The 11,962-nt window shown below is 37.2% G+C and overlaps 2 non-coding genes across 2 annotated transcripts; both read right to left on the bottom strand.

Moving 5' to 3' along the window:
* Positions 1-10,746: 10,746 nt before the first annotated feature.
* On the bottom strand, positions 10,747-10,961 carry LOC130431263 (small nucleolar RNA U3). Its single transcript, XR_008908201.1, has one exon. It is a non-coding gene; the product is annotated as a small nucleolar RNA U3 (small nucleolar RNA).
* Positions 10,962-11,462: 501 nt separating this feature from the next.
* LOC130431285 (small nucleolar RNA U3) lies at positions 11,463-11,678 on the bottom strand. The gene has a single exon (XR_008908207.1). It is a non-coding gene; the product is annotated as a small nucleolar RNA U3 (small nucleolar RNA).
* Positions 11,679-11,962: the final 284 nt, after the last annotated feature.

The following is an 11,962-nucleotide window of genomic DNA, read 5'->3' as shown; positions in this document are numbered from 1 at the left end:
GTTCCAATACAATGTCAACAATGTGACAAAGTAAGTCTCTGTGTTAGTTCTATTACTCAGAAACATAAACATGACACAATCAACAGTAGATGAAACTTTAAACAGCTTGTTAATCATAAGCACCGTAACGAGAGCGAACAATCACAGTTCAAGCTCATCTGCAGTACAAACTCTTTGCAATACTACTTACAGTACATGTTCTCCAATAAATCCTCTCTCCAAGTCTTTCTTCAAGTTGATCCTGTTATGCAAGTTGCTCATCTAGTTGCTAATGGGTCATTGACCAGTCGCTCATGTTGTGGCGAATCGGCCTTCCATCGCAGAAAGAAATCTCAGAGACAAGCGCAACAGGATTTCTTCGCCATCATTCAATTAAGTTGATCAAGATTTTTATAACGCTTCCTTTTAAACGGTCGCTATCTACTGTTTAACAATATACGGTAAAGTACATACAGTGGGTACATAAGTATTCAGACCCTTTGCTCAGTATCTAGTAGAAGCACCCTTTTAATTTAATACAGCCATGAGTTTTTTGGGGAAAGATGCAACACGTTTTTCACACCTGGATTTGGGGATCCTCTGCCATTCCTCCATGTAGATCCTCTCCAGTTCTGTCAGGTTGGATGGTAAATGTTGGTGGACAGCCATTTTTATGTCTCTCCAGCGATGCTCAATTGGGTTTTAGTCAGGGGTCTTCTGGGCCATTCAAGAACAGCCACGGAGTTGTTGTGAAGCCACTTCTTCGTTATTTTAGCTGTGTGTTTAGGGTCATTGTCTTGTTAGAAGGTAAACCTTCGGCCCAGTGTGAGGTCCTGATCACTCTGGAGAAGTTTTCGTCCAGGACATCCCTGTACTTGGCTGCAATAATCTTTCCCTTGATTGCAACCAGTCGTCCCGTCCCTGCAGCTGAAAAACACCCCCACAGCATGATGCTGCCACCATCAAGCTTCAGTGTTGGGAGTGTTTATGACAGGTGATGAGCAGTGCCTGGTTTTCTCCACACATACCGCTTAGAATTAAAGCCAAAAAGTTCTATATTGGTGAACTCACCCTGACTGGTGGAGGGCTGTAGTGATGGTTGACTTTCTACAACTTTCTCCCATCTCCCGAATGCATCTCTGGAGCTCAGCCACAGTGATCTTTTGGATTCTTCTTTACCTCCCTCACCAAGGCTCTTTTCCCGATAGCTCAGTTTGGCTGGTGGCCAGCTCTAGGAAGGGTTCTGGTTGTCCCAAACGTCTTCCATTTAAGGATTATGTAGGCCACTGAGCACTCGGGAACCTTAAATGCTGCAGAATTATTTTTGTAACCTTGGCCAGATCTGTGCCTTGCCACAATTCTGTCTCTCAGCTCTTCAGCCAGTTCCTTTGACCTCATGATTCTCGTTTGCTCTGACATGCACTGTAAGGTCATAAATAGACAGGTGTGTGGCTTTCCTAATCAAGTCCAATCAGTATAATCAAAGACAGCTGGACTCAAATGAAGCTGAAGAACCAATTCAAGGATGATCAGAAGAAATATAGACAGCACCTGAGTTAAATATATGAGTGTCACAGCAAAGGGTCTGAATACTTACCCAGCTAGCAAAAAGTGTGTTCCATAGACCATTCCAGCCCACGTGCATTCCCACCCTGAATGTTTTGGATGTCTCTCTAAAAAACACATGAACAAGTTAATGAGTTAAATCGGGTTGAGTTAAGGCATCAACTGTCACTTCATTATCTCATTAATGATGAAATAACAACCACAATCAGTGAAATAAACCAAAAATAATAAGTCACCATATTAGTGTTTAGTGTTTCCTTTAGTGGAGGTCTCACCCTTGATTCTTTATGGAAAGTTTGTTGATAGTTGTACTAGTGTCTTTCTGAAGCACATTCAAAACACCTTGACAAAAAGTGAAATGGATTGTTTCTCTTTCAGTTGGTAATTGTAATAGAGGACTTGATAGTTAAATTCTCATGTGTTTTTTTATTTTTGTAAGTCTAATAAACGTCTAAGGAACACATTTTTGCTTACTGGGTAGGACCATGTGACATTTCAGTATTTCTTTTTAAATAAATCTTCGAAAATGTCAACAATTCTGTGTTTTTCTGTCAATATGGGGTGCTGTGTGTACATTAATGAGGAAATTCATCATTAACATTGACTAGGACCTCCTGGATAGGAACTCAGAGGCTGTTTCGGAGCACTGGGCTTTGCTCACAAATAACGTTTAAAACTGCCCGCACATTCTCCACCAATATATGTAGTGTATTTCGGGTAAACTATGAGTTTAACCACAGTAAAATACTTATCAAAAATAAAATCACTTTTATTGTCACTCTACCATGCACAAGTGCAATATTAGGTGACAAGATTTTGTGCAATTGCAGCCAATAATGCAGTTATTATAGTTAAAGGACAATAAATAGAATAAACATATCTGTACAAAAACCTGTTCTGACAATAAGACATGTTCTGTACGTAAAACAAGTGACAAAGTTAGCAATTCTCCATACATGTAAATACATAGTAGCAATATAATGTGTATTTATGTACGCGAGGTAGCAGAATAACAGAGTAGGGCTGCCAGTTGTGGTAGGTTCAATTAAAATAGTATATGAGATGGGTTCCCAGTCAACACGATGATGTCACCATGAGTTTAAAGACTACTCATGATGAGGTCAAAATGCAACCTCACGGCAAACTCACTGTGCGCTTAAACTGTGATCTTAGATGTGACTGATTTGTTATTTGAAGTCACCATTATGTTGATGAATGTAGCTTTAGTTGAGCTCTTGATTCTATAGTGTTAAACTTCTTTTCCTCTTGTTGCTGTTACTTCATGTTCTCTACATGGTGCACATTTATTATGTTGAGTAATGCTAAACTGCTTGAATGATAGTATAATCATGGGTAAATGTTGATGAGAGCCGAGTTCTGCTGCCAAATGTGTCATAGTAGAGAGTGAGATTCAGTTGTTTTGAGACGAACAGAAAAATGAGTGTAAATGAGTTACACACATAAACATTGCAATAATTTATAGGACACAAATACATCAAGACTCAACAATGGTAAGAATAAAATGAGAAGCTTCATGCTGCAATGCATGCTAGGAGTCATGAATGAGTTTTGAACTATGATAGTACCCAGCATACATTGCAGCATGAAGTTTTCATTCCGCTTATTGTCACCATATCACACCATCTGTGTGCTTAAGGCATTTAAAAGACCTTTGAAATATCTGATTTTCTCTAAACAGCAGAATCTCACACACTACAATTGCACAAACAGACAGTTTTCTCACCAACATTTACCAATGATTATATTATCATCAAAGACTCAATACTGCAAGTATACTAGTCTATACCATAAGTAGTCAAACACTGTAGAGCCAAGAGCTCAACTAAAGCAAGCACTCATCAACATAATGGTGACTTCCAATGACAAACCGGTCCCATCCAAACCTCTAAGATCACAGTTTAAGCACACAGTGAGTTTGCTGCGAGGTACCTCTTTGGTCTCATCTTGAGAATTCTAAAAGCTCATGGTGACATCCCTGTGAGATCACTGTGACATTGTGTTGACTGGGAAGCACACATGCCTTTGAGGTTATAGGTGAGGAATAATAACATGTTAACAATAATAACAATATTTCAATATTACTTTAATAGAATACATACAACTCAGTAAAGAATAAAAAAAATCAAGCCTTAACTGAATCTGCTGTACTGCAGCTTTGTCAGTGAAAATTTTTTAACATCAATTTAGAGTTACCTGGGGCCCAAGTCAGAAAGGAGACAGAATTGCTTAACCAACTGTCTGCTTGCCGTCTCGCATTGCAGAATACACAAAATATACAACATGTAATAATCCCTTCTCACCAGAGGTGGACAATCCTGGGACCATAAAGTAAAAGTCCTGCCATATTTTTGTTTCACCCATGAACTCAGCAGCTGATTTCACCAGCGGATGAACCAAAACATTCCTTTCAAGTCACAAGCAAGTCTCAAGCCAAATCTCAAGTCCTCAAAGACTTAATGTTAATGAGATAATTAAGTGAGTAATTAAATCATGATTGAGCATTAGTGATGAACACCTGCTGTAATTGAGATGTTGACGTTTTATTGGTTAAATGATGTCACCTTCATGGAGATTAGTGTTTGCTTTAGTTGGACTCTTGACCCTTGACACCTATGTTAGATTTCTCTATGTATCAATTTATGTACTGTTGTTAAGCAGAGAGATCAGTTCTGTGAACTGTTTAACTCCTCACTGTTTTTTAAAGATGAGTTGATCTAACACTGAGATGTTAACAGGCAAGATATCTCTTTCTGATCATATTCATGTTTCTGTTTAGCATAATGAACCCTGTACACTAGGTGTTTAAACAAAATGTTTATCTAACAGTATCAGTGAGAAAATTTTAAAGCAACAAAATAAATGCTAACTTAAAACCTTCTAGAAAGACATCAAGAACCAGCATATGAAGCTCAACAATAGTGACGCTCATTAAAATGCTTCAAGCTGCAATGCATGAAAAACTTCCATCATGCAATGCAGTATGACTAATAATTGTCACCGCTGTTGAGGTTCATATGATAAATGATCATATGTAAAAGACTTCCCAATCCCAATATTGAAGCATTATTGTGCTGTTGATTGTTGGAGAACTTTATATCAAAATGCAGATCATAAACCCAGAGAGATTTAAACCAGAAACACAAACTATACTGTTCCTTCAAGATTTGATTCAGCATTGAACAAACGTTTGCTGTGAAAAAAATATTGTAATTCTTTAAGAAACAATTAATTTTGAATTGTTAAGACATTTATATAGCACTTAAATGTGCATTCCTGTACACCTAAAGTGCTTTATAATCATATGTGGGGAGTCTGTGAGACCACCAGTGTGCTCACAACATACCAGCTATAGGTGGAGAGGAGAGAGAGAAACAGACCCACTTCATATTACTGAAAGGCTTAAGAGCACGACTAAAGCAAACACTGATCACAATTATGGTGGAAATGTTTTTTTCTTCAGCTGATGTCATCCAAGGCTGTGGCTGAAGTCAGTTGTAGTTCTTGTGTTTCTCTTTTCTTCAGTGTTGTTGATTGTTAACAGCAGGTGTTCATCACTCAATCATCATTTAATTACTCACTTAATTATCTCATTAACTTTAACTCTTTGAGGACTTGGGATTTGACTTGAGACTTGCTTGTGACTTGAAAGGAATGTTTTGGTTCCTCCGCTGGTGAAATCAGCTGCTGAGTTCATGGGTGAAACAAAAATATGGCAGGACTTTTACTTTTTGGCCCCAGGATTGTCCACCTCTGCTTCTCACAAACATCATAAAATAGAGACTGTGTCCGTCCCCCGGATTAGCAAACATAAGATAATGCGTAGATCTCTCGAAAGTAATTTACTAAACGTTAAACAAATCAAACATGAACAAAATACAGACAATCGACTGTTACGACTCGGATTGCTTTATATTAGATCTCTCTCAAATAATACTTTGTTAACGATATGATAAAATAGACATGCTCTGTTCGACAGAAACATGGCTAAAGCCAGATGATCATATTACTCTAAATGAATCCGTTCCCCAAGATTATTACTATGAACGCGAGCCTCATCTAAATGGTAGAAGAGGAGGTGTCGCTGCACTTCACAATAATTCTTTAAGCATCTCTCAGAAGTCTAATTTTAAATACAATTCTTTTGAAGTCATGGTACTTCATGTATCAATACCTAATACTAAGGACAAAACATTTTTATTATTTTGTTCTAGCTATTGTATATAGGCATCCAGGGCACCACACAGATTTTATTAAAGAATTTGGTGGGTTCTTATCCGAACTAGTACTGGCCCAGGATTGGGGTCCTTGTCGTTGGTGACTTTAACATCCATGTAGATAATGATGGCTATGCCTTGGGAATGGCTTTCAAAGACACTCTTAACTCCATGGGCGATAATCAACATGTGTCAGGACCCACTTACTTTCGTAATAATACTTTAGATTTAATACTACCTTACGGTATAAATGTGGACAATGTTAAAATCGTTTAGCAGAGTGAAGACATTTCAGATCATTATCTGATGTTATGTTTGCTTCAATGTCCTATGAATCAAACTCCTTGTTACACATATGGTAGAACGATTACTTCAACTACCAAAGATGCGTTTCTCGAATATCTGCCTGAGTTGTCTCAGTTCTCAAGCATGAGTAAAAATGTCGAAAATCTTGACATTACTATTGAAAATTTTAACTCCACCTTCTCGGAAACATTGGACACAGTTGATCATAGATGAGTTTAAAGAAGATTAAAAATGGCAGCCAAACACCGTGGTATAATGAACACACTCAGGCTATAAAGAAAGCGTCCTGTAAAATGGAGAGGAACTTTAATAAAACTAAATTAGAGGTATTTCGTACAGCATGGAAGGATAGTACTCGAAAATACAGGAATGCCATAAAAACGTCTAGATCTGCCTACTTTTCATCACTAATAGAAGAAAACCATCACATCACTAGGTTTTTATTTAACACCGTGGCTAAATTAACAAGAAAATAAGTCGTCAACGACTTCAGATTCTGATTATCAGCATAACAGTGATGAATATATGAACAACTTTACTAGTAAAATCCAAGATATTAGAGAAAAAATTATAACAATGCAACCAGAAGTGAAACCCGCTGAACAAACTAACTACAGCATCCCTAAGGAGAAATTGCAATTATTTTCTACCGTAGATCACGATGAACTGTCTAAAATCATTAGATCCTCTAAATAAACAATATGCATGCTAGACCCTACCCAGATAGCAAATTTTTACGGCCCAAATCTGGCCCACACCTTACTCCCCATACTTAACTAATCTGGCCCACATATGGCGTGGAATGATGGCACTTGTGCGGTCCGCTCCTGTTTGCCGGATTTGGGCCACAGGCATGCCAAAGCTATGCAACATGTCAAACATCAAAACAAATAAAGCAGAACTGACCCAAATATAAACAACAGTTCATTTCAATTCTGACCCAGATTTATCCAAATACCATCACCTTTCTGTGCTCCTGTTTGACAGAATTTGTAATGAGTTTCAATATTATTATAGGGATGATTGAGTTATTAGTGATGAACATCTGCTGTTAACAAACAGAAACCTCTGTGATGTTTTAGCTTGGTTCAGTACTCATTTAGGTTGAGTGCAATGCTAAAGATCCTGATAGGACATTGTAAAATCAGGAAATTTGACTGTTTTTACATATCTAGAAAGATTTGTGAAAAATTGATGTATTTTTATCAAACAACATTTTAGGATCACACAGATATCAAGAATCAATGTATGAATCTCAGCAATGGTGAGAAACAACCACCTAACTCAGATAAGCGGATCAACCGCAATGCATGCTGGGAATTATTAATTCGTTTTGTGCTACGATGTTACCCAGCATGCATCACAGCCTGAAGTTTTCTTTTGTTTATTCTCACCATTGTTGAGATTCATAAACTGACTCTTCATGTCTGTGTGTCTAAATTCTGAGACTTTTTTTTTCAAAAAAGTTTTGGAGATTGAAAAATGTAATAAAACTCCCAGGTGTTTTAATGTAATTTCAAGATCAGCAGGACAGTAATTTAATCAAATGTAAACATGGTAGATATCTCACTGACCACCAACCAACACCATTGATCAGAGCATCATTTCAATTTCTTCGACAAATGTACTTTATAAGTACATCTATGTCCAAGAGAAAATGTCAAGGGTCACGAGCCCAGCTCAAGGAAACACTGATCACCATGATGGTGACTTTTGTCAGCTGGAAATTATCTTAAAACATTAAAAACTGACATTTTGAATATTTTAAAAGGAACGTTCTTATAACAAACTTTTGTTAGCTGGGTTGTATTTCAGGTTGTAGTTGTTGTATTCCTCTGAGCAAATATTTTTTTATTTTAAAAAGCAGATGTTCATCACTAATAACTCAATCATCCCTATAATAATATTGAAACTCATTACAAATTCTGTCAAACAGGAGCACAGAAAGGTGTTGGTTTTGGGATAAATCTGGGCCAGAATTGAAATGAACTGTTGTTTATATTTGGTTCAGTTCTTCTTTTTTTGTTTTGATGTTTGACATGTGGCATAGCTTTGGCATGCCTGTGGCCCAAATCTGGCAAACAGGAGCGGACCGCACAAGTGCCATCATTCCACGCCATATGTGGGCCAGATGAGTAAAGTATGGGGAGTAAGGTGTGGGCCAGATTTGGGCCGCAAAAAATTGCTATCTGGGTATACCTACAAAACTACTGAAAGAAATGCTCCAGAAATTATAGATCCTCTTCTTAGTATTATTAACTCATCTCTGACATGAGGACATGTGGCTAAAGCATTTAAGGGGGCTTTTATAAGGCCTCTTTTCAAAAAACCCAAACTCGACACTAGAGAACTAGGAAATTATAGGACTATGTCGAATTTACCTTTTATATCGAAAGTTCTGGAAAAAGTAGTTTCAACTCAATTAAGCCATGTCGCCAACACCTGTAAAATTGCATTTTTTTCCATTTTAAGAATATATCTAATCTACTACCATATGCTGTCACTGTCAGATGCAGCGACATTAATTCATGCATTCATGACCTCAAGACTACATTACTGTAATGCACTTTTAGGTGGTTGCCCTGCAGGCCTATTACAAAAACTCCAACTGGTTCAAAACGCGGCAGCTCGAAATCTTACGCGTACAAAAAAGTATGAGCATATAACCCCGGTTCTGTCAACCTTGCACTGGTTACCTATAAAGCATTAACTTTAAGATCTTGCTTATTATCCATAAAGCCCTACATGGTCTAGCGCCGCAGTATTTGAATGAGCTTCTATTGATTTACAGTCCTCCACGTGCATTACCCTCTCAGGCGTCCTGTCAGGTGGTAATACTTAGAATTTCAAAATCAAGTGCAGGTAGTAGATCCTTTTCTTATTTAGCGCCTAAACTTTGGCATATTCTTCCCTGCACTGTCCAGTAGGCAGACACACTCTGTCAGTTTAAAACTAGACTAAAGACTCATCTTTTCAATCTGGCATACACTACACCTCCATAATATTAATCCTCAGAGGATTTAGGCTGCATTATTTAGATCAACCGGAACCAGGAACACATCCAACAACAAATTATGTACTTGTTGCATCAAAGAGTGCAGAACAGTACTCTACTCTCAGCCAGTCTTGTCTCTTTGTTCCAAAGTTACCACAGGATGCAGCTCATGCCCAGACCTGATGGCAGAGCTGAAAATGGGAAGCGGTGACCTGACAAGAGCTGAGATGATAGAGCTGAATAAAGAACGCGGCAACTTGACACGATTTCACTACAAAATTTCAAATGCTATTAGATAGTTAATGATAGTCTTATTATCATTACTCTTATCTATAATTTACCTTATTCGTAAGTTTATTTATTTTTTATTTAGCCTTGTTGTGCAAGCACTGCTGAGCTTGTGCAGAGGCAGCAGCTTTTGCCAGAGGAGAACTGGAATCCCCTGGCTGTGCCTGGGTTCTCCTGAGGTTTTTTTTCTCGTTTGGAGTTTTGGGTTCCTCACCACCGTTTGCATATTGTTTTGCACTATTTGCCTGGCTGGGGGGGCTGCTTTAGAACTCAGAAGTCTTACATAATTAATGCATATAGGAATTTATAGTCTGTTTAATATTTGACCTGTGGTTCTCTCTGCTTTATCTCAAATGTGTGGTTTCACTGTGCGTGTGTGCGAGTGTGTTTGCGTGTGTGCGTCTATGTCAATGTGTGTAAGTATGAATGCATATTGTGTGTATGGAGCATTTGTATGTCTGTCCTTTGTGTTTTCACCTTTTTCTTGTTTTTACAGGTATATGACTTTAATTGTTTTTCTTGTATTCAGTGTGTCTCATGTACACCTGCTTTGTATCAATGAAAATTGTAAAAAGCGCTATATAAATAAAGTTGAGTTGAGTTGAGTTGGTGAGTTAACCCATCAAATAAAAGACATCTTTTCTATGTCATTGATGAAGTTGGAAATACCTACCCTGAAGAGCCAGAATGAAAGTTTTTATGACGTCTTTTTGTGACGTCTGTTATTGAAGTCCAGGTGATCTCTATTATCACATCTATAATTGTGTTGAACTATTCATTCGCATCTGCAGGTAATGTTGAAGATTAATTAAATCACCACTATTGTGAACAGTGGTTGCTTTAGTTGTGCTCTTAATACCTCACAATCATTTCATAAATCCTCTTTCAGGATAGACAATAGTATAGAGTTGTTGGTCATATAATTAGAATATCATAAAAAAAGTTGATTTATTTCAGCATTTCCATTCAATAAGTGAATTTTTTTTAATGTATACATTCATTCCAAACAGACTGATATATTTCAAGTTTTTATTTCTTTTAATTTTGATGATAGTAACTGACAACTAATGAAAACCCCAAATTCAGTATCTCAGAACATTAGAATATTATGAAAAGGTACAATATTGAAGACACCTGTTGCCAAACTCGAATCAGCTTATTAACTCAAAACACATGCAAAGATATTTAAATGGTCTCTCAGTCTAGTTCTGTAGGCTACAGATTCATGGGGAAGACTGCTGACAATATCTCGCTTGGCACTGAACTCTGAGCTTTATTATTTTGCAGGTATGATTTATGCTTTAAACCAAACATTACACACTAACTAAAGGTTGAAAATAGAAAAACTTTTTTTTTGACCAATCACAAAAACAGAATACCACCTTGATCATGCTCCTTCCTCAATTTCAGCAAAAGCAATAAAGAACATTCATCAACAGCACAAAGCATGTGAAACCGAATCACTACTAAATGCCAGATTCACGCTCTAAAAGAAGCATCTAAGCTCATCATCGTGGTTTGGGAAACAAACACTTACGAAACACATTTCCAAGTAAAATAACTATAGAAATGATCCCTGAAAGTATAGTCCTAAATTTCTCGCCAAAACACCAGAGGAATTCTGATCTGAAGAGTATTTCCTCAGTAACGGTGTGGAGCGTTTTTGGAAGCTCAAACCTTCCCGATTGAGCCACTTTTAAACGTATACGTCAAAACAACAGGCAGACATATCCTTTTGTGTATTCTTTTGCTTTTAAAAAAAAGGAGCAGAAACATGACCAATTCCTGCAATTTCTGACTATAAAACAGTATCGACATATAAATGAAAACACAAGACAAAATTAACAAAAATACTCAATTGACCAAAATGTGGAAAACCAGGCGTATCTTTCTAGTATCTGAATGATACATGACCAATTCCTGCAATTTGTGACAAAAACAGAAACATCCTACAATTGAAAAACACCAGACAAAACTTAATAGGAATACTCAATTGATCAAAATGTGGAAAACCAGGCGTAAGTTTCTAGGACTTGATTCAAGGTTAATTGCCTAAATCTATTTCTTTTTTCAAGTACTCACTTAGACATGAAGCCACTTAGATCATGCTACTTTCCTCAATATCACCAAAAGCAATAAAGAACCTTCATTAACAGCACAAAGCATGTGAAACCGAATCACTACTAAATGCCAGATTCACGCTCTAAAAGAAGCATCTAAGCTCATCATCGTGGTTTGGGAAACAAACACTTACGAAACACATTTCCAAGTAAAATAACTATAGAAATGATCCCTGAAAGTATAGTCCTAAATTTCTCGCCAAAACACCAGAGGAAGTCTGATCTGAAGAGTTTTTCCTCAGTAACGATGTGGAGCGTTTTTGGAAGCTCAAACCTTCCCATTTGAGCCACTTTTAAACGTATACGTCAAAACAACAGGCAGACATATCCTTTTGTGTATTCTTTTGCTTTAAAAAAGAGGAGCAGAAACATGACCAATTCTTGCAATTTCTGACTATAAAACAGTACCGACATATAAATGAAAACACAAGACAAAATTTAACTAAAATAATCAATTGACCAAAATGTGGAAA

This window comes from Triplophysa dalaica, chromosome 1 (genome assembly GCF_015846415.1).
Source record: "Triplophysa dalaica isolate WHDGS20190420 chromosome 1, ASM1584641v1, whole genome shotgun sequence".
Classification (NCBI taxonomy): domain Eukaryota; kingdom Metazoa; phylum Chordata; class Actinopteri; order Cypriniformes; family Nemacheilidae; genus Triplophysa; species Triplophysa dalaica.
This window is presented reverse-complemented; position numbering and strand designations above follow the sequence as displayed.